The sequence below is a fragment of the Oxyura jamaicensis genome, chromosome 2 (assembly GCF_011077185.1).
Source record: "Oxyura jamaicensis isolate SHBP4307 breed ruddy duck chromosome 2, BPBGC_Ojam_1.0, whole genome shotgun sequence".
Lineage (NCBI taxonomy): Eukaryota > Metazoa > Chordata > Aves > Anseriformes > Anatidae > Oxyura > Oxyura jamaicensis.
This window is the reverse complement of record NC_048894.1, coordinates 57,338,509-57,357,625: the sequence shown is the minus strand read 5'-3', so window position 1 is coordinate 57,357,625 and position 19,117 is coordinate 57,338,509. Positions and strand designations below refer to the sequence as shown.

General features: G+C 39.9%; 1 protein-coding gene and 1 long non-coding RNA gene across 6 annotated transcripts in view; both read right to left on the bottom strand.

The window, feature by feature from the left end:
* The window catches only part of TPK1 (thiamin pyrophosphokinase 1), a 311,693-nt gene that overhangs the window by 30,348 nt on the left and 262,228 nt on the right, over positions 1 to 19,117 (bottom strand). The gene's annotated exons all lie outside the window — the stretch shown is intronic.
* Positions 15,656 to 17,540, bottom strand: LOC118161855. Its single transcript, XR_004748196.1, has 3 exons — positions 17,355 to 17,540; positions 17,104 to 17,165; positions 15,656 to 16,076 (listed from the first exon to the last, which is right to left on the bottom strand). It is a non-coding gene; the product is annotated as an uncharacterized LOC118161855 (long non-coding RNA).

The following is a 19,117-nucleotide window of genomic DNA, read 5'->3' as shown; positions in this document are numbered from 1 at the left end:
CCCGGGTGATCAGCAGGCAATAATTATTTGTTGATTAGCTGCTCAGATCATTCACCATAAATTGGAGATAAGATCAGGAATGGCCAGGAAGGAGACAAAGATTTTTTTCTCCCAAGAAATCAGTTCAGCTGCTTCAGGAAAACATGATTAATGTTTTATTGGGATGCTGCCTGCACCAGAAGGGCAGCTATGTCCTTAGCCATTATTAATATTGAGTGCAGTCCTGCTATAAAACTCTCTCAAGTAAAGCTACCTATGGTAGAATTACTGACCTGTCAAACCTCACCAATTTGCCTTGTAATACAAAGACCATCCAAATCATGCAAGCACTTGCTAAAGCTGCTATTTATTACTAGTCCTGCCTTGCAATACCATACACCCACTGGTAGGCATGGGGAGGTGGATACAGATTTTTTCCCTTCTGCACGTGTACATTAACATGGAGAAACTTGGAGAACAAGGTAACGAACCAGAGCCAAGTGGTTTGCCAACACACTCTTGCATTAAACTCTTAAACCACAGCAAGCTGGGGGAGAAGCTTCAGTTCTCCTCTTCATCTTCAAGGCAAGAAATATAGATCTCTCCTTTTTTTTGTACAAATTTACTTTGGAAATGATTGTTGAATTTTCTCCCTGTTGTCCTTTTTTTTTTTTTTTTTTTTTTTTAACATTACTGCAAGACTCATCTTTTGAAAGTCTACCTAATGACATGATGACAGCATGTGGCTAGACTTTCTTAGCTAAGATATATACGTGCAGGAGACTAGAGGTGCTGACATCTGAACGTACACTTGCAGTTATGCAAATATCCACTATATAATACAGATTATCTTAAAACACAGCAACAGAAAACACTTGCGCAATGCTAAAATACACAAAACCAACAACAAACTCCATCCCGACCACAGAAACCTTCTCATAGCTTTTAACCTTTTCCCTTGTGAGAAAAGACTTTGAAGAGGCATATAGAATTTTTTTTATTACTGCAAAATAAGATAATTTATTCTCAAGTCAACTGAGCAATAAAGCACAGGTAACTATGAAGTATTTGGCAACTTTTCTGCAGTTTGCTGTACTTCTTTTTCCAAGATATTTTTATGTGTGTGCAAATGAACACATATATAATCTGACTTGTCATTAGCTTATCTAAAACTTGACATGGAGTATAAATTGTTAATGATGTGCAAATAATACTGCATGTATGGAGAACTGTCAAAAGTATGCGCCAGGGCCAAAAGTCAGCACAAAAAAAAAAAAGGTAAACAGGAAAACTTTCAGTGGCATCTTCTTTCCTCCGATGAAAATGTAGTTCACTTTAATAACAGTCAGGCAATCTTTATATTTTGCTGCACAGGTGAAAGAGCAGCAAAGTCCTTCTTTCACATGCAGCAGTACTGACAGGGAAATTCAAGATTCCTTAAATAGATCCTGGAATAGCCAGTCCTTGCCTCTTCTCCAAGACAGAAATCTCCGGATCCCCATGCTTTTGAACATGACTGAAGGCAACTGACCTCTGAGCAGGATACTGCACTCTAGTGCCACCCTTGATTTTACCCCGCATTTACAGTTGGGTACGCTGCTTCATGTAAATGAATGTTGTTTTTTATCATCATTATTTATTTAACCGCATGAGGAAGGGTCTAACTCATAAACACTTAAATATTTACATGCCAAGATTTGAAGATCAGCTGTTACATAGTTTGACAGAGATTGTATCTCTAATTAGAGAGGAAGAAAACTGCATTCTGTAGTGCAAAGGTGGGAAAGAAACATGGAGGGTGAGAGGGTTACTGCCTAGCTTCCCTTCTGAAACCCATTCAGATGCCAAAACGTCTGAGACAAACAGAAGATGGTGGCTTCTACTTTGCGTCACGATGTCTAAGAAGAGAAGGGGCAGCATACATCTTCTCACATACGACACCGGTGGGTACAGGAGCCAGCATGGCTACTCTTGAGATGCTGCAGTTTAAACACTACCTCTTGCTCAAGAGTGAATAAAATCAACATTGAGCTCACCCAGGCTTCTAGCAGTTACAATGTAAATGAGAAGGTACCCTACTGAGGCTAATTGAGTCATTTATGATTTATACTGGTTTAAAGCAAAGCAAAGCAAAATACAGTCACCTCTGTAGCCCTGCAGCTTATATACTTCTTGTAAACGTGTGCCACTGTGAAAGCTTATCCAACCTCCTTGTCTGAGGAAATATTTGCTTTGTAAACGACATGTTTCAAAGTCACATTTCACATCCAACACATGTTTATACTGAAGTACAATACATTAGCAACTCTTGGCACACCAGTCTCATTCTATATGCAGCATTGATTCTCCGGCTAGCAAAGCTGCCCTCCTTCCTTGATACTTTTAGGCTTTGCATCAATTTTATATCTCAGTGCTCTCTGACTGGGGTTTAACATACTCTAGAAGCTCATGCAGAACATCATCTACTTTTCAAACAGGAAAAACATATCTATTTCACATGAGTGGTTTTTGTTCAGTTTGCAGGAACACTGGTTTCTAAAGTGCACAGACAAATCAAGCATTATGTGTCATCTCCTAAACCAGAGGCCATTATTTTTACTGAAAAAAAGTTGTTCATTAACACTTTATTTTTTTATTTTTATTTTTACTTGTAATGGTGAGGCCCTGGAACAGGTTGCCCAGAGAAACTGTGTATGTCCCATCCCTGGAAGTGTTCAAGGCCACCTGGATCTGGCTTTGAGCAACCTGGTCTGGCGGGAGGTGTCCTTGCTCATGGCAGGGGCATTAGAACAAGATGCTCTTTAAGGTCCCTTCCAACCCAAACCATTCTGTGATTGTACAGATTCCTGGACTGCTCTGGTGCTTAGAGAAACATGACAGAGAGAACACAGCAAACTGGCCTGAACAGCCAAACAAGGTGGCCTCCAGCCATAACGAAAAGATGTGTGAAATGAAAACAGTAACAAAAATCAATACTTTCAAATGCCAAAGTTTGATGTCCTGCAGGCTAAATTAATTCAAAAGCAAATCTCTGTATTAAGGGAAAACATGAAGTATGTCCAGAATGCTGTATTTGGAAAACCTGCTGGTTCAGCAAGTTAACATCTGTCAAACTATTGCTACACATAAAATCAGCAATTAACCTCCAGATTCTGAACTTGCTTTTTGCATTTGCTGACATTCATAGGTAGAAATGCACAGCACATCATATAATGAACAGCAAAAAAAAAACAACAACAACAACAACAACAAAAAAAACACAGATGTGTTGAAAAATGTATCTCTTAATCTGTCTACAAACCATAATTTTCCTATCACCATAGTGAAGTAAGGATTCTCTTCAGTCGAGCACAACTTCGTAAAGCCAATATCACAACTATTGTCTCTGCTGAAAACTCAATGGCAAAGCAAATGATGAACACTAAAATTTCCAAGACATTAAGAATGTGCCAAAGCACAGAATCCAACAGGATTTATATGCTTTATTATCTGTCTCACCTTTACAAATCTCTCCAAAATTAATACTCCACCCCGCTAATAGAAATGCTCTCTTCAAAATGTGATTGAGACTAGGTTGCTCTCCAGAGGGCGAAGAACTGACACTATCAGGACTATTGTCGCTTTTGAAATAGAGAGGCTTGTTTAAGATCCAGGATGTGATGTCTTTCATCAGCTTTTGTATTTTGAATAATACATAAAGTTGCCAGAGAGACTGATTTTCAGGAAAGAGAAAGGGAAACAAATCACTTCCTTTACTTTAAATTAACTTTGAGGACCTTTCCTCATCTCCCTAAGGATGTGGAGCAGGGCACCAAACGATGCTCATTATTTTCCAGCGAAGCTCAAAATGAGGAAGGTGCTAACAGTCAGCTTACTGAATTAAATCTTAATTCCCTGTTCTAGTGCTCATTCTCATTATGCTCTGGATTAAACTAAACCAAACAAAGAACTTAATAAACATAGATGAAAAATTACAACACCAAAGAGCAATGCTAGTAAAGAAGAAAAGGGAATTAAAAGAAGTTGGGAAAAACAACTACACTACAACACAAGCTATTCATGTAAATTGTATAATTATTTTTTCACTGTTTATCACAAGTTTCAGGGCATACAAGACTTCTGAATTCAGAAATGGATTTCTCAAAGATTGACAGCTTTACTAACTATTCAACCAACATGGCACCGATTTCTGAGGAGAGGGGAATTCAAGCAGGGCTGCTATTAAACATGGGCAATTAATTGGCCTTCTGTTCTAAAAAATAAATAAATAAAAAATCAGAGGAATAAAGTCTATAATATCTTGTTGGGTATTTTTTTTTCTTTTTCTTTTGCAAACGTGACCTTTAAAATTTATTATAAAGACTCTTGATTGTTCTGAATTAGAGCCAGTAAAAACATATAAAAGCAACTGCTGTACTTTCATAGCATGAAAATGCCAAGGGAGCACTCATTTTTCAGTTTCCAGGTTTCATCAATTGTTAATAAAACATATTAAAAAAAGAAATTTACATTAGGAAAACATAAAGGAAATGTTTGTCAGCACAGCATCGGTCATCTTTTGAGATTATCAGAGGTCTGAGATGGCAACCATTCCCCACACAGCCAATTTCAAATTCTGCAGAGGACATGAGGATGAAACATTGTGACCTTGCAGAATGGATAAGAAAATCTCCAAATGATGTACTCCCAACTACACACATTTCCACCTTATGATGAAAAGACCCTGAAAATATACAGAAACAATAATGATAGCAATTCATGAAGTACTTCTTTACAAAAATATTTCACACAGGAGAGCAAATAGGAGGCAAGATTCATCTGAGTAAATGCAAACACTGACAATGTCCTGTGGCTGCAGCTGCACAGGGATGTGACTCATCTTAAGGTAAACATCTGAAGTAAATCAAATAAATGATACTCTCCAACTGCCCACTCATCTACTGAGCATAAAGGGAGCAAGTGTGAATAGCTAGCTGTAGACATCCAGTGTTGGGCAGGATGAATCACAGCACAGGTATCTACATTTTCCTAACAGCACCACTATGGACAGGCAATTTATCCCTTAATCCCTTGTCCCTTCTCCCCTTGTAGATGTTATATTTCCTACATACTCTCCTAGTTATAATTTCAGAGAAATGCAGTAACTGTTATAACTCTGAAGTGCCTATATCAAAACTGTAATGGATTATGTATCTATGTATGGGTTCCTTGCTGTTAAGGGAAGCATGCAATGGTATTCCATCTGATTACATGGACATCATGAAAATGTCTAAAATATTGTGAAAAGCAGCCTGCAATACGTTGAGTAACGTAAACTATAGTGACAGCTTTACATCCATCCAAAGAGCTACTACTGGTTTATACTGAAGGAATCTTAATAAAAGAGTGGGCTCAGTTTCCAGAGAGCCCTTTGGTTTCATCTGCACCAGGAATTACAGGGTTTGTCTGGTGGAACTGCCATTTCCATTTGTTCTCTCCATTGCCCACCTAGAACAAGTCTGTAAGAAGTGATGGGGGATCAGAGCTAGGCAAAGGCGGATGGAAATCAATCATTCAAATCAGGTGTTTCTCTGGGAGCTCATTTGAAGTGCAACAGGAGGAGTTAAAAGTCAGATTAATACCATACAAATGAAAGGAGAGTTATTACACTAAATATGAAGTTTGAGAAATCATATACTAAACAAACAGAGAAGGAGACAGAAGGCAGCCCAAGCTGTTTCGCTGACTCTCGTGTGCACATATATTAAATTCTCAACAAAACACTTTTATCATAATTCTGCAGTAAAGCTGGCAAGCAATTCTCAGTCAGACTCCCTCCCCTCCCTTTCGCAGCCTTCCACGGTTGCAGAAGCAATCCTGCAGCTGGCCAGCTGTCCATCACTGTGTGTTGTCCTGGGGAAAGAAGTATAATAAAATGCACAGACCGATGAAAAAGCATTGACATTGCTGAATGTGCAGGAAAAGGGCAAGTTCCCCTGCTTCTGCAGTAGCAGAACTCTGCAGAGGTAACCAACTTTTGAGGAGGGCAAAAAGAAATATTTTGGATAATTACAATAGTATTGGTAGAAGTATGGGAGTGCAGTGGCCACTGTTGACTTGCCAAACAGCTGCCTGGAGTTCCTCACAGTGATTTGGAGTCCCAGCTCTCAGTGACCTGTGGCATTAGCTTTATCAAATACAGAACATTACAGTACTACACATAACGTGTACGTGTCTGTGGTTAAAACCTGGGTCAAGAGCCTCTAGCAGGTTTTTTTGGCATTTGCCAGAATGCCCCTAGAGGTGCAGAGTCTTTTCCTTTTTCCTTCTCCCCTCTCTAGTCATCGCAGTTACAGTAAAGCTTTGCAGAAGTACCCTGAGTGAGACAAAGTAAATGCTGCCAAATGACTCTGAGGTGTGTCAGCCACCTCATCTGTCACGATGACTTGTTAAACTATTGAACCTAAAAGGTGACAATTAAATATCAGCACCATCATTTACCTGCTGATCATTTAGCTGAAATATCAACCCTGTCCCACAATCCAAACTGCCTCCCACACGGCGCCAGGCAGAGGATTTAACATTGCAATAACACAGAGGGAAGAATGGCTGTTTCTAGTCTGCACTCTTTTCTCCCCCACCCCATTAAGTGACTAAATTAAAAACTTCCTTTCTTTTAGGACTTGCTAGTGTAAAAAAGAAAAAAGCTATTAAGATTTAAATACAATATGAATTTAAACTGGTACAGTTATTCTTGTGTAATTCCCTGTAATAGCACCTTTTCAGACCTCTCAAGTTTTCCTGGGTAGGAATATCAGGTGAGTTGAAAGAAGCATAGGTTGCAGGAATAATAGCTAAAGTAGTGCTACAGGAGCAGTTTGACTGTAGTGATATAAGCAGGATACATGAAGGTTAGCACGATCTGAAATGAGAAGCTATGTCCTATAGAGAGTTGATAATGACACAAGCAAGAGAGAAAAATACGTGCCCTCCCAATGGTATACTGTATAACATGGGCAGTAGGAGATGCAAAAGGAAATGATGCTTCTCTTACAAATCTCAGGCCATGTTTCTCCCCAGGATTAAGCTGTAGAAGAACAGTTTCAGCATGAGGCAGGTGATCTCCCAGAGGCTCCCTTCTCCCACCCCCAACCATCCTCATCCCTGCAAGCTTGGCTCTTGCACATTCTGCAGAGACCTTCATCTTTCTTCCAATCTTTTGTCAAGACTGCACAGGCTATCCTGGGCATGCTGCCAGCTTACCACCATGTGCTTTGCTGACCTGTGTTTCTTCCTTGTGGGAAGCTGGGACCCATGACAGAACCTGCACTAGGACTACTTCACTTGGGGGCAGGAGCAACAGGGATGGGCTGGATGAAAAAATTCAAAGAAAAGTTTACTAGGGCTTGCACAGAAGGAGGGCGAAAACACGAGAGCTATTCTTTTTTATATCATTTGACAGTTATCAGATATTTCAGGCTCTTTAATATTAAAAACGAATTTCATGCCTGTGGAGCTGGTAATGGTCAGGCAAAACAGATCCCCAAGACAGAAACCTAGGGCTGCATTCTCAGCAAACCTTTATATTATTAATGCTACACTTTCTACATCATGCTCACTAAGACTACAAGTGTCTTTGATGTTTTGGCAAGACTTCTGTAAATACTGGATACCTTGTTTAATAACAAATGCTGGAGCAGTCTTAAGAAGTGTTCAACAGAAGGAAAAACAGTGCAGTATTTTTTGTATCATCAGCTACAAATGGAGACCCACCTGTGATCCTAGGCAGCTGAGAGAATAAACAATCTGAGAAGTCAGGTTCTTAACCTTGCAAACTTCATACCTCTTTTCAAACCCTTTGTGTTTACTTTTAATGCTATTTTTTCAATGTATTTTTGACTTTCAAATGAAACAAAACATGTCCCCCCTCTCCCCACGTTCAGAGTTGTCACTGAAAGATTGCATTACAGCTGTTGCATCTCACTGAATTCAAAACAGTCTGGGTAGAAGCAGCAAGAAAGAATTTCTTTTTTTAATGCTCTGATACAACCCACTGATTGTGCCATCTGTCCAACACATGATGAAGAATCTCTAAACAGAGAATAGCTGTGGGGGACATAGTACAGTATTTGTAGATCTGTGCTTGGTAAGAGATAAGAGCTTGTATTAAAAAAGCAAATTCGGCTTCTTTGAACATAATATGTTAGATATGCAGTATGTTTCCAGCATGAAGTGAGGGAAAAAAAAAGCACAGCAGATCTGTCCAGATGGAGGGGAGAGTACAGCCAAAGGCAGGACACGAAAAAGGTGCTTGCTCCTGTGTGAAGACCATGTCAAAGCAATCTGCCTATCACGAGTGGAAAGGAAGACATCGGGCATTTTAAAGATGTCTTTCTGCAATGCTGCAAGTCACACAATGGATAAAGAAAATATACAGCTCAAATTACCATGGAAAGTGTGTGCAGAACTATGCTAATAAAAGTGTCAGAGCTAAGTGCTCCAGCTAAGCATTTAATAGGAGCGTAACAGCTATCCCAATAAATCTGTCCATACCAAATATCAATTATTCAAGGATCTCTCTCACTGCAAAAATAATTTCTCTGAATTGGCTCCTTATTGGCACCTCACTAATTATTTTCAGTAGGAAGGATCGTATGCGTTCATACTTTTGATTGGTGTATGACAACATATTTTTAAAAAGCCTGATATATTTGCAGGTCATCTCACCTCAGAAAAACCTGGGGGTATTGCAGCCTCATCACAAGGAATTTTAAGGACTCCATGAAAAGCAGTAGGGATTGGACCTGTTGAGCAGCTCTGCTTGCATCCCTGTGCAAAACGCCTCAGTTCATCCTTCGCATTGATGACTGCCGCAGTGCAGGGACTGGGGAAATGCCCAAGAACCACGACTCTCTGGACACACAGGGTCAGACAAGGAAATTGTAACCAGCCCGGCAGGTATGGAGCTAGCTGAAGGATAGAGAAATAGCTTTTGGGCTGCAGGAATTAAAGAATGGTCATAAATTTTTACTCTTGCAGTTCTCATGTGCTTCTTTTCTCCCCCAGAAAATGCATCGCTACAACCCCAGACCTTAGAGTGGCAAGGGCCATGCAGCAGTGCTGCTGTTAAATCTGATGAGAGCTGAGGCATGAGAACGACAACTTATTCAAGAGCAATTTTTTTTTTTTCCCATAGAATTTAAATTATACAGAATTGGAAATATTGCCCATGCAAACACTGTAGATTAAATAGCTGACTGTGACTTAACTACAAGATCTTAAGAGTTTCACTTGAAGAAGCAATGGATCTTTAAATTTAGCAAGACAAGCAGAGAAATAAATAAGCAAGACCAGCTTTGTGAAACCAGTGGAACCAACACTTCAAACCCCAAACATCAGCTACTGTGTTTTCTCTCAAAATATCCTGAGTTGCCTAAAAATCAACAGTTTGTCTTCTAAACAGTGAGAAAATCCGCAAGATCAAGAAGCCAGAAATACACGAAGGCAACAAATTAAGAATGATCCAGTTCTGTGCAGGAAGGGCTCACAAGCTATAAGCATAACCATCCTGTCAATTTACTAAGTACAGCTTTAATTAGCAGTCTGACAGCAGTCAGTGCCTTCAGACTTCATTGTGCTGGGCGCTGTGCTAACTAAAGGCAGATGACAGTCCCAATCCTGAAAGAATTACTAGGCAAAACACAGCGAGGAGAGGGGAAGGGCAGCAAAGAAAAAGATTTCAGTCTTTGGCCACAGCTCCATGACATCTCCAGTGACCCAGTTGGGAATAACATCACTGTTAGCTTTGTACAGAGATTTTAATCATCTCACCGCACTTCAGGGATGCCAGTGGTATTATTGCTCTTTTTGACGCAGGTAACATGAATCACAAAGAAGCATGCTTGAAGTGTCCCTGGGTTACCCAGCACATCAGGGACAGACCTGAGAAAATGCCCAAGTCTGCTGGTTCCTAGCAGAGTTCCCCATCCACTGACTATGATGTTTCTAATCTAAAATATAATTTAAACCTCTAATGGAGTATAATAAAACATCTTTTTGTTATGACATCAAATCCAGACAGAATATTGGAACAACTGTCCAGAACATAAGCAGTGGATATTCATGGCAATAAATATTCATGTTGACATCAGATCATAAAAATCATGTAAGTGCTAAACAATTTGCAAACGATGAAAAGTGTGTCCTCCTCCATTTCATAACTCCATGAGAGACGTGGAAAAAATAGTGTTGAAGATACTGCTGTTTAAAAGTGAAGGGTCCTCCATACTTAAAAATAAATATTAGCAATTACCACAGCTTTTTGTAAAGTGACAAAGCCATCCAGCAGTTCCTAAACCTTCAATTTGCTAATTCTGAACGCAAGTCCTTCATTTTGCCTGAGACTCTAGACCTACAACACAAATTACTCTTCAGCATTAGTTGAAAGGGTTGAAGATATGTATATGAAACTGTAGTGGCAATGATAATCAAAACAGATACAAAGGGAGAGATGTCAGTTAAAAAAAAAAAAGAAAGAAGAAGAAAAAAAAGAGTAGCAGTACCTTAGCCTAGGAAACAATAACTTTCAATATAACCCTTTCAGTATTGCCTTTTTCAGTATATATATATATATATACATATATTTTCCTTTTTCATAAGGGAAAAAAGCTTCTAAAATATTTGCATACCTCAATAAGCATTTCCTGGATTTAAAAATATTTCATCACAAACGTGAATGCAAAGTAAAATGAGCATCTTCCCCAGAACAGTCCACCCAACACAATTCAGAAATATTTCTCTTCTTGTAGGCCAGTTTGTTTGACATCTCTGCCCCTGTTCCCTACATATTTAGAAAAGGGTTTTAGACTCTTCAGTTAGCTAAAAATGTGGTCTAATTTCAGAGATGATTAACAGTTTTATTTAAAACACCTAATGATCCATCTGTGATGCCATCCTTTTTGAGATCCCCCCAGATCTCTATTCCTACTGAAGACTGAGGCTCTGCAGCTGTTTATTTTTCCTGCAGAACTTCCTTTTAAAAACTAACATGCTGATGGGATCATTTTCTGCAATTAGGAAATATATTTTACTGAGATCTACCACATGACTTTTAACAGTCTTCCAAGTAGTCGAGAAGCTGCCCTGAATACTACCATACCACACAGGTTGAGTTTGTTTTGTAATTTGAGATTGGCTGTGTGTAAATTATTTAAGCACTTCTGATTTATAATTGATTATTCCAAATGAAATTAAAACAGAAAAGATCTAGAAAAGGAATACTATTTACTGACATTCAAAGTTGCTTTAAATACATATTTTGGGTTTTAAGAAAACAACAGCCTTGTGTTGATTATAGAAAGAAAAAAAAATGGAAAGCAGAAAAAAACTAACTTTATATGAATGCAAAATTATGATAGAATGCTAAAAAGCATTCTGGATCTCTAAAAGTACCAGGTTTTTCTCCAGTATCCTCATAAAACAACAGCAACAATACAATGCACTTGGAGTTTCTTCTCGTCTTAGCATTTCAACATGTTTTTATAAACACTAATTAATTAAACTTCAAAAGGCTCCTGTGAGATACTGTAGGTAAGTATTATTATACCTATTAAACACATATAAACCAGAGTTACAATGTTTAATTATATTCAGAGTTGTTTCTGTTCAAATTGATTTTCCTCTCTAAAAGAAGATGCTGATTGTCTATTACTTTTAGAACAGGTTTTTATGAGTTCAGTTTTTAATAGGCAACATTTCACTGCACCTATGCTTGCAAATGCATTTACTCATTTGGGGCTTAAAAAAACCCCAACATATTCAACCAAAAGCTGGTAACATACTGCATAAACTTAGACAAACAAGCCTCAAACCCGAACCAGGAGTAACCATGGAAAAAGGCACACCGATCTCATTAACAGTCTCTTTTTTCCTAGTTGCAGTTTTGGTAACTTCCCAACCAAATTCAAAGCTAACAAGCAGTTCCCCCTAATCTAGGCAGTTCTGAAACAGCTAGTACCAAGAAAATATTCTCCTAACCCCCAAGGACTGACAATATACAGGGAAATACACAAATACACCAAAGAAGCGTTTGTGTCTTTTCAGTTTTAACTATAACGGTTCCATTATTCAAACAAGTTAATTATCTGCTCTTTTGGATATTCTACCTTCCTCACATGAAGAGCACCCACGATGGTTTACATCTGCAGTGAGCACTGCATGTTGTATGTTATTACATTACATGCAGCCAAGGACAAGGCAATCAGGCACCATATCATGATACTGCCCAGGAGCTCACAAGGTAGCTACATACAATCACCTTGATTGGAAAGATCTTCAAGCCCAACTCTCAACCTGACCTATTGAGTCCCATCACTAAACCATGTCCCTTAGTGCTATGAGCACACATCTCTTGAATACCTCCTTGGATGAAGACTCCACCATCCCCCTGGTAAGCCCCTTCCAATGCTTGACCATCCTCTCCGTGAAGAAAATGTTACAACCAATACTAAACAAAACCTGATACTATCTCAGTCCAATGTACTGCAAAGTGAAATTGTGCATTGCAGAAAGCAGCACTTTCTCATCACTTTTTGATTTAGCACTGTTCAGTTTTGCTGAGTATTCCCTGCTGGCTACTGAGTCTGCATTTCATCCAAGTTCCAGAAGAACAAGATGTATTTAGTAATTATCTAACTGTAATAACCAACTGCTAAGTCTTTCAAGAGCAGACAGAATAATGAATATGTATGCGTTCCAAAACTAAAACATGCAAAGCAATACAATTTTACTAATAATTAGCTTTGCTTTGATATAAAATGTCATGCAATTGTATCAGGCGACCTGCATCAGTTAGACACTGAAGGATTTGATTTACTGCTTTTGGTTGTTCAGGAAGCAAATTCTCTATGGAGAAAAATCTACTTTGCTTTGCCTCTGAGAATTTGGAGCTCCCATGTAATTATCACTGTGATTGTCATTCCCAGCCAGATTAGTGACAGTGGAGACTAAAGTGTCATCTCTAGGCTATGGCAGAAACTATATATTTGAATCAGCTCCTACTACCTCCAGCAAAGTTGATCTGACAAGGCAGAAGGTCTAAAATACTAAGTACCACAATTCAATGCATTTTTCTTTCCAAGACAAAACACTGCATTTTCAAGCAATAGGATGATTTTTATTCTGAAGAAGAACTATCAGCAGCAGCTTGGAAGTTTTCTGCTACTGCCATACATTAGCTGAACAACTGATTAGGGGACAGGAGCTTCACCATCAGCTTCAACATCAGACAGGAGCATTCCCATCAGATTTTCAATTTATAACTGTGGTGGTTTTACTCCGCTGGGCAGCTGAGCTCCACCACAACCGCTCTCTCACTCTCCCTCCTCAAAGGGAAAGGGGGAGAAAATACAATGAAAAAGAGATGATTGGTTGAGATAAGGACAGAGAGATCGCTCAACAGTTATAATCACAGGAAAAACAGTCTCAGCATAGGGAGATTAATTTATTACCTATTATTAACAAGCCAGAGAAGTGAGAAACCTGAAGCAAACTAAAACCGCTTTCCTCCCACCCACCCTCTTCCACCTCCTCTGCCTGAGCAGCACAGGGGAATGGGGGCTGCAGTCAGTCCCTCACGTTTCGTCTCCGCTGCTCCCTCACGGTCACTCTCTGCCCCTGCTCCCCGTGGGGTCCCTCCCAGGGGATGCCGTCCTTCCCGAACTGATCCTGCAGGGGCTGCCCACAGGCAGCAGCTCTTCAAGACCTGCTCCCACATGGCTCCATACCACAGGGTCCATCCCCCAGGAGCAAACTGCTCCAGCACGGGTCCCCCATGGGTGGCAGCTCCCCCCAGACCCCCTGCTCCTGCGTGGGCTCCTCTCCACGGGCTGCAGCTCCGGCCCGGGGCCTGCTCCTGCGGGGGCTCTCCATGGGCCGCAGCCTCCTCCAGGCCACATCCTCCTGCTCCACCGGGGGCTCCTCCATGGGCTGCAGTGTGGAGATCTGCTCCATGTGGGACCCGTGGGCTGCAGGGGGACAGCCTGCTCCACCAGGGGCCTCTCCACGGGGTCCCACTGGAGCCGGCTGGAGCTGGCTCTGATCTGAAATGTGGAAGCTACTGGACTCTTCTCACAGAGGCCACCCCTGTGGCCCCCCACTACCAAACCCTTGCAACATAAACCCAATACAATAACATGGGAAGTTACTTCACTTAACTCATTATGCATCAATCTCTCAGCACGAGGAACTCTGTTCCTGATGCTTAGGACTCTTCACTCTCCTGCTAGGAACAGCAGGAGAAGGATCCTTCCTGCCTTGAAGGATCTGTCATTTCTCTACCTTTCTGCCCAGGACACAGGACTGACAATTGTCAGTGTCTGTAACTTTCAAGTCATGGGCTGTTTCTCTTCCAATTGCTTATACCTAAACACTGAGGAAACAGCAATTTAGGCTACTGAAGCATATAGAACAGGCAAGTCTGTGATGTAGATGGCACAACATTTGCAACAGGAAATAACATTACAAAAAGGAAAAGTTAAATCAGAAGCACCACTTTTTGACTAGAGACCATACCTCCTTGAGGTCAATCTGGGTCTCCCTGCGGGTCATCTGGGATCCCCAGGTATTTACCTTCAGGAGTTAAATTTTGGGAAACAAGCTTTCTGCCTGAGTTAGGAGGTGCAAGCAAAAGAAAGGCATGAGTTACTGCAAGCAAAATTTAATGTTAATTTCCTGAAAGTAGATTCCTCTGATTGTTTTATAAACGAGTACCTCTGATAGTCTGAACCCCTCATCCCATATATATTTAAGACCTGTCTACACTTACAAACATGTCTTCCATCTACATCATGAGTTTCCATCTTTTTTTTTTTTTCCTTCTGTCTCTTCTTGAAGAGTAAAGGCTGCATAGGTCCCAGACCCAAGGGGGAAAAAAAAGGAAAAAAGAAAAACTGATGTCCAAACTACCTATCTTCTGCATATGGGAAAAATTCACAATGCCATACTCTTTGCTTTTTGTTTTCAACATTAGCTCTGCAATGCTTTAGTCAAAGCACTCATCTGAAAATCAAATGGAAGGGAGTAGAAGGTTTTCTCTTGAATGGTGATGGCTAAATATGTGGATATTGTCCACCTGACTTTCCTTGGAAGAAAGGTGTTAAAATACCAGCACCTTACAGAGATGTAAAAAATAATACATTTTGCTTCCTATGCATAAATTCAATTACCTTTCTAAATTCAAACTTGAAATACTTGATAGATTTAGATGTGAACTCACGACAATGCAGTTCAAGACAAACAGGTTCCTGAAATTTTGGTTACTATACAACAGGCCAACGATCACAAGAATGATCACTCAAGCAGAAAATTATGACATCGAACAAAGCCCCAAAAGTGGCATTTCTTCCAGAATAAAATATAACCCGTCAACGTTGGAGTCTGTTACTAGAATGTGCAAATCTGCTTCACTCACCTTCCTTTTCCATCACCCTGTATATAAATGTTATGTAGCAGCATAAAAGCTGGAGTTAGAATGGCTGCAGTAAGAATTCTGCAACCTTATGCTCCTGCCAGCTGCTAGTATATCTACAGCAAAATAAAGAGACATTACAGCCTTTAGAAAGCACCATCAAGAGGCTATTATACAGTAGTTTTACCTTTCAAGCCAGTGATGCTACATGCCAAGAAGGTACCCACCGAACATCTAATCTGCTCTTTCAGTCCTAAAACTGATTTACATAAAAATTACAACTCTAAAAAGCAACATGGGCTAGACATAAGCCTTGTTCGTGACTATATCCAGTGCTAAAGCATACCCTCTGAGCCAGCTGAGATCATGTAAATCAGAGAAGATACAAACAGGCTCAATTTGAAGAGAACTGAGTTATTTCTCAAAGAGGGCTTAAGGAAAGTGGTAAAGAGTTTCCACCTGTCAGGTGAACTGTTAAGAATCCACTTGTGGTCAGCAAACACAGTTTAACAAGAGTAGTTAATGAAAGGTAGACTTCCCAAGGCATAATGGATATTATTTTCAGTTATGTATACCTGGACTCCTATGGCTCAAGATTTAGGTCACCTTGTAGCTGCGTATCTTTTTACACTAAGTGCATTTACTTCCCAGTCTGCGAAGGAGAATCTATAATTATATCAGTTCTGCTAAAAATTCTGAAAACTCAGGGGAGAAAAAGGGAAGCTGACTTGTTCTCTGCTTGACACTCCATGCTTTGGGCCCATAAACCCACTTCCTAACACCTGCAGATCTGCAATGCCACCTTTAGAAACCACAACTAGAAATCAAGTTTTCAAGTAAAGGAGCAAAAGTCCTCCCATGAAATCTTTGCAGCTGAAGTCCATTAAAATGCTGAGGCAGACTCTCAATTGCCAACTGAGTTTGACAGTTCAGCAAGCAATCCAAGGTTGTATTTTACAGCTGCCCAATACTGCACTAGCAGAAAGAGGCTAGAGATGTTAAAAAAAAAAAAATAATAATGTGGCAGGTTAGATCTTTTCAACAGAGATAAACACATATTATTGCCATGGTACAGGCAATTCATTGTGCTAGGGAATGCCTTCTGAAGAAGGGCATATAGTTGTAGTCCTCTGTCAAAACAAAGGACAATTTTAACTGAAATGATGCACCCCTAATCTGGGCAGAGGAAAAAACAGCTGTGAAGAGGAGGCCAAAAGGAAGAAAATACACCTTCTCTGGAGGACAAAAAGCTACAGACTCTAGGGGTCAAAAGAGCACAAAAGCAGCCACTGCTGTCAATCCAAGGATTTATCCTAGTGGGATACTGAGATAGGAGCATCAGGTAACCGTTGATAATGGATACTTAGGAAAGAACTTTAAAACAGGGCAATGTGGAGCAGTATTTCCCACAGCACACCCTTCCTCAAAGGACAAACATCTGTACCTTAGGTATTTCTTGAGATAGAGACTGTATCACTGTTTACAGGATCGTAATTTTGTCAATTATTTTTTTTTTTTTCTTAACTCCATTTATATTTCTGGTTCACACAGCATCCTGTGGCAGTGAGTTCCACAGCTGAGCTCCATGTTACATAGAGGACTCCAGTCATGGATCGCGCAGTGTGCTTGCTTGGGGGAGCAGACTTCAACCAAACAAGCCATAGCTCTAAAATTCCCACCTATGCAACCTCTTTATGTTCAGAGATGGACACAGCAAACAACCAACAGTTGGCCAAACGTTCTAAGAGAAAGGCAGCATCTGTAAATATAATTTTACTAGATACACTTTGAAAATAGCAACTATGTACAATAATATTAAATACATTAAAACAAAACAAAACACAACCAACCAACAAAAAAATTATTTTATCCTAATTAACTCCTATCATTATAAAAACCAAGCCAGAACCCAGAATACCAGTATTCCTACCTTTTGATTAGCTTCATTTATCTCAGGTAAGACAAATGCTCTGTAATTCAATTTCTTCAATGAAGAGAATGGGAATATTGTATTTTCTCACTACAAAAATGTATTCCAGATTAGGTAATGCACTTAGTTTTTGTAAAGCATCTATATAGAGTGCTGATGGCAGGTGCTATACAAGTGCAATGAATTATTTCCTTATGTTTCTCCACTTCCTCTTCTGTGAACCCTTTTGTTAGCAGATGCAGCTGGGAGCTAAATACACTGGTGACTGACTGATGTGGTAGTGTTTATGCAAGAAACACTAAATCAGAGCACAAACAAATCTTAGGCTAAATGTACAGATGAAAACCTAGCACATACTAAAAATTGTATGTTCCTGAAATTAGTATTCAGTTGGTAAAGATCCCATTTTTATTTTCTGGTTTAATTTTCAAATAATTTCAGTACTAAAGCATAACTGCAGACTGCACAGGCAGAAAATACTGAAATGGTTATTTTCCCCAAATTTAGAAACCATCTGTTTTGAAGTTCTGTTTGGCTAAGCAAATTACAGGACTCACAGACCAGCTAAGTGCTGAAATATATATAAAATACCTTTTCTCCATTGCAGGAGAGGAATGTCTTTAGCTGAGCTGTTTTGCATGGTACCTCCAATTTATCCCTTCTCAATTCACTCTGGCATCTGTGTTGCTGGTGCTAGGGTAACAATCTCATCAGGGTGCTCAACAAAGGTTAATGCTGACAATAGACTGGCAGCACTTGATGTGTAAGCAAACAGAACTACCATTTCACTTGCATCTAAAAGGTCAACAAAACAGAACCTAATTCACTTCTTTCATACAAGCCCAAGGGCAGGCACATGACAGAAAAGCCAGCAAGTTCATTGTCAGGTCTACAATGCCATAGGAAAACTAAAGGATTTCAGCGCTGCAGGTGAAGTGATGTAAAAGAAACAGAGCAGGGAACAGGAGCTGCTAATGATCAGGGGCTTTTCTTTGGCGATATCCTGCTTATTTTTTCCTCAGTGAATAGAATAGAACAATTTATGCAGAATGAAGACTTACCCTGTAATTTAATTACCACAGGTTACTTTTTGCATTGTATGATACACAAAGTGCTGATATTAAACTCAAGCTGCTGCAATAAAAATCCCTTTAATTTAATCTCACTACTAAATGTTGTTGCTGTGATTAATAATTAGCAAATGGCAGGTGACAAATCAAATAGAATTATAGCGTCATTCAGATTACATGAGCCTCTTATCCCACCCTGTTTTTCTAGCAACCTACTTGTTTATCATCTTGTTCCCATCCACTTCCAATTATCCAAATGTACTTGTTCTGCCCAAAATGGTACTTACAATGTGGCTCTATAAACATTCGGTACAATGGCGCTCAAATACTGCACTGTTAGTGTCTTGCAGACATTACTGATCTATGGGGCAGGAGTTACAAAGGCTGACATTATTGTGAGGGGACAGGACTCTGGAAAGTCGAAAAAAGAGGCAAGAACTGTTTAAGAGTGATGCAAGAATGAAGAGAAACAGCATCTTTTCTTGGGGGTAGTGGATCTATGGGACTTCCCCACCCTAAGCCATCACTCGGCACTGCTCAGCCTCTCCATGTGCACTTTCAAACTCCCTCCCTGCTGCATGTGTGTGTAGGCTCTGAAACTCAGCTGGAAGAAGCTTGGTGCCGAGCCCTTTGATATTAATGGCAACGTTCATTCAGGTAACAGCTCTGTGGTTATCCCAGCCTACAATATTG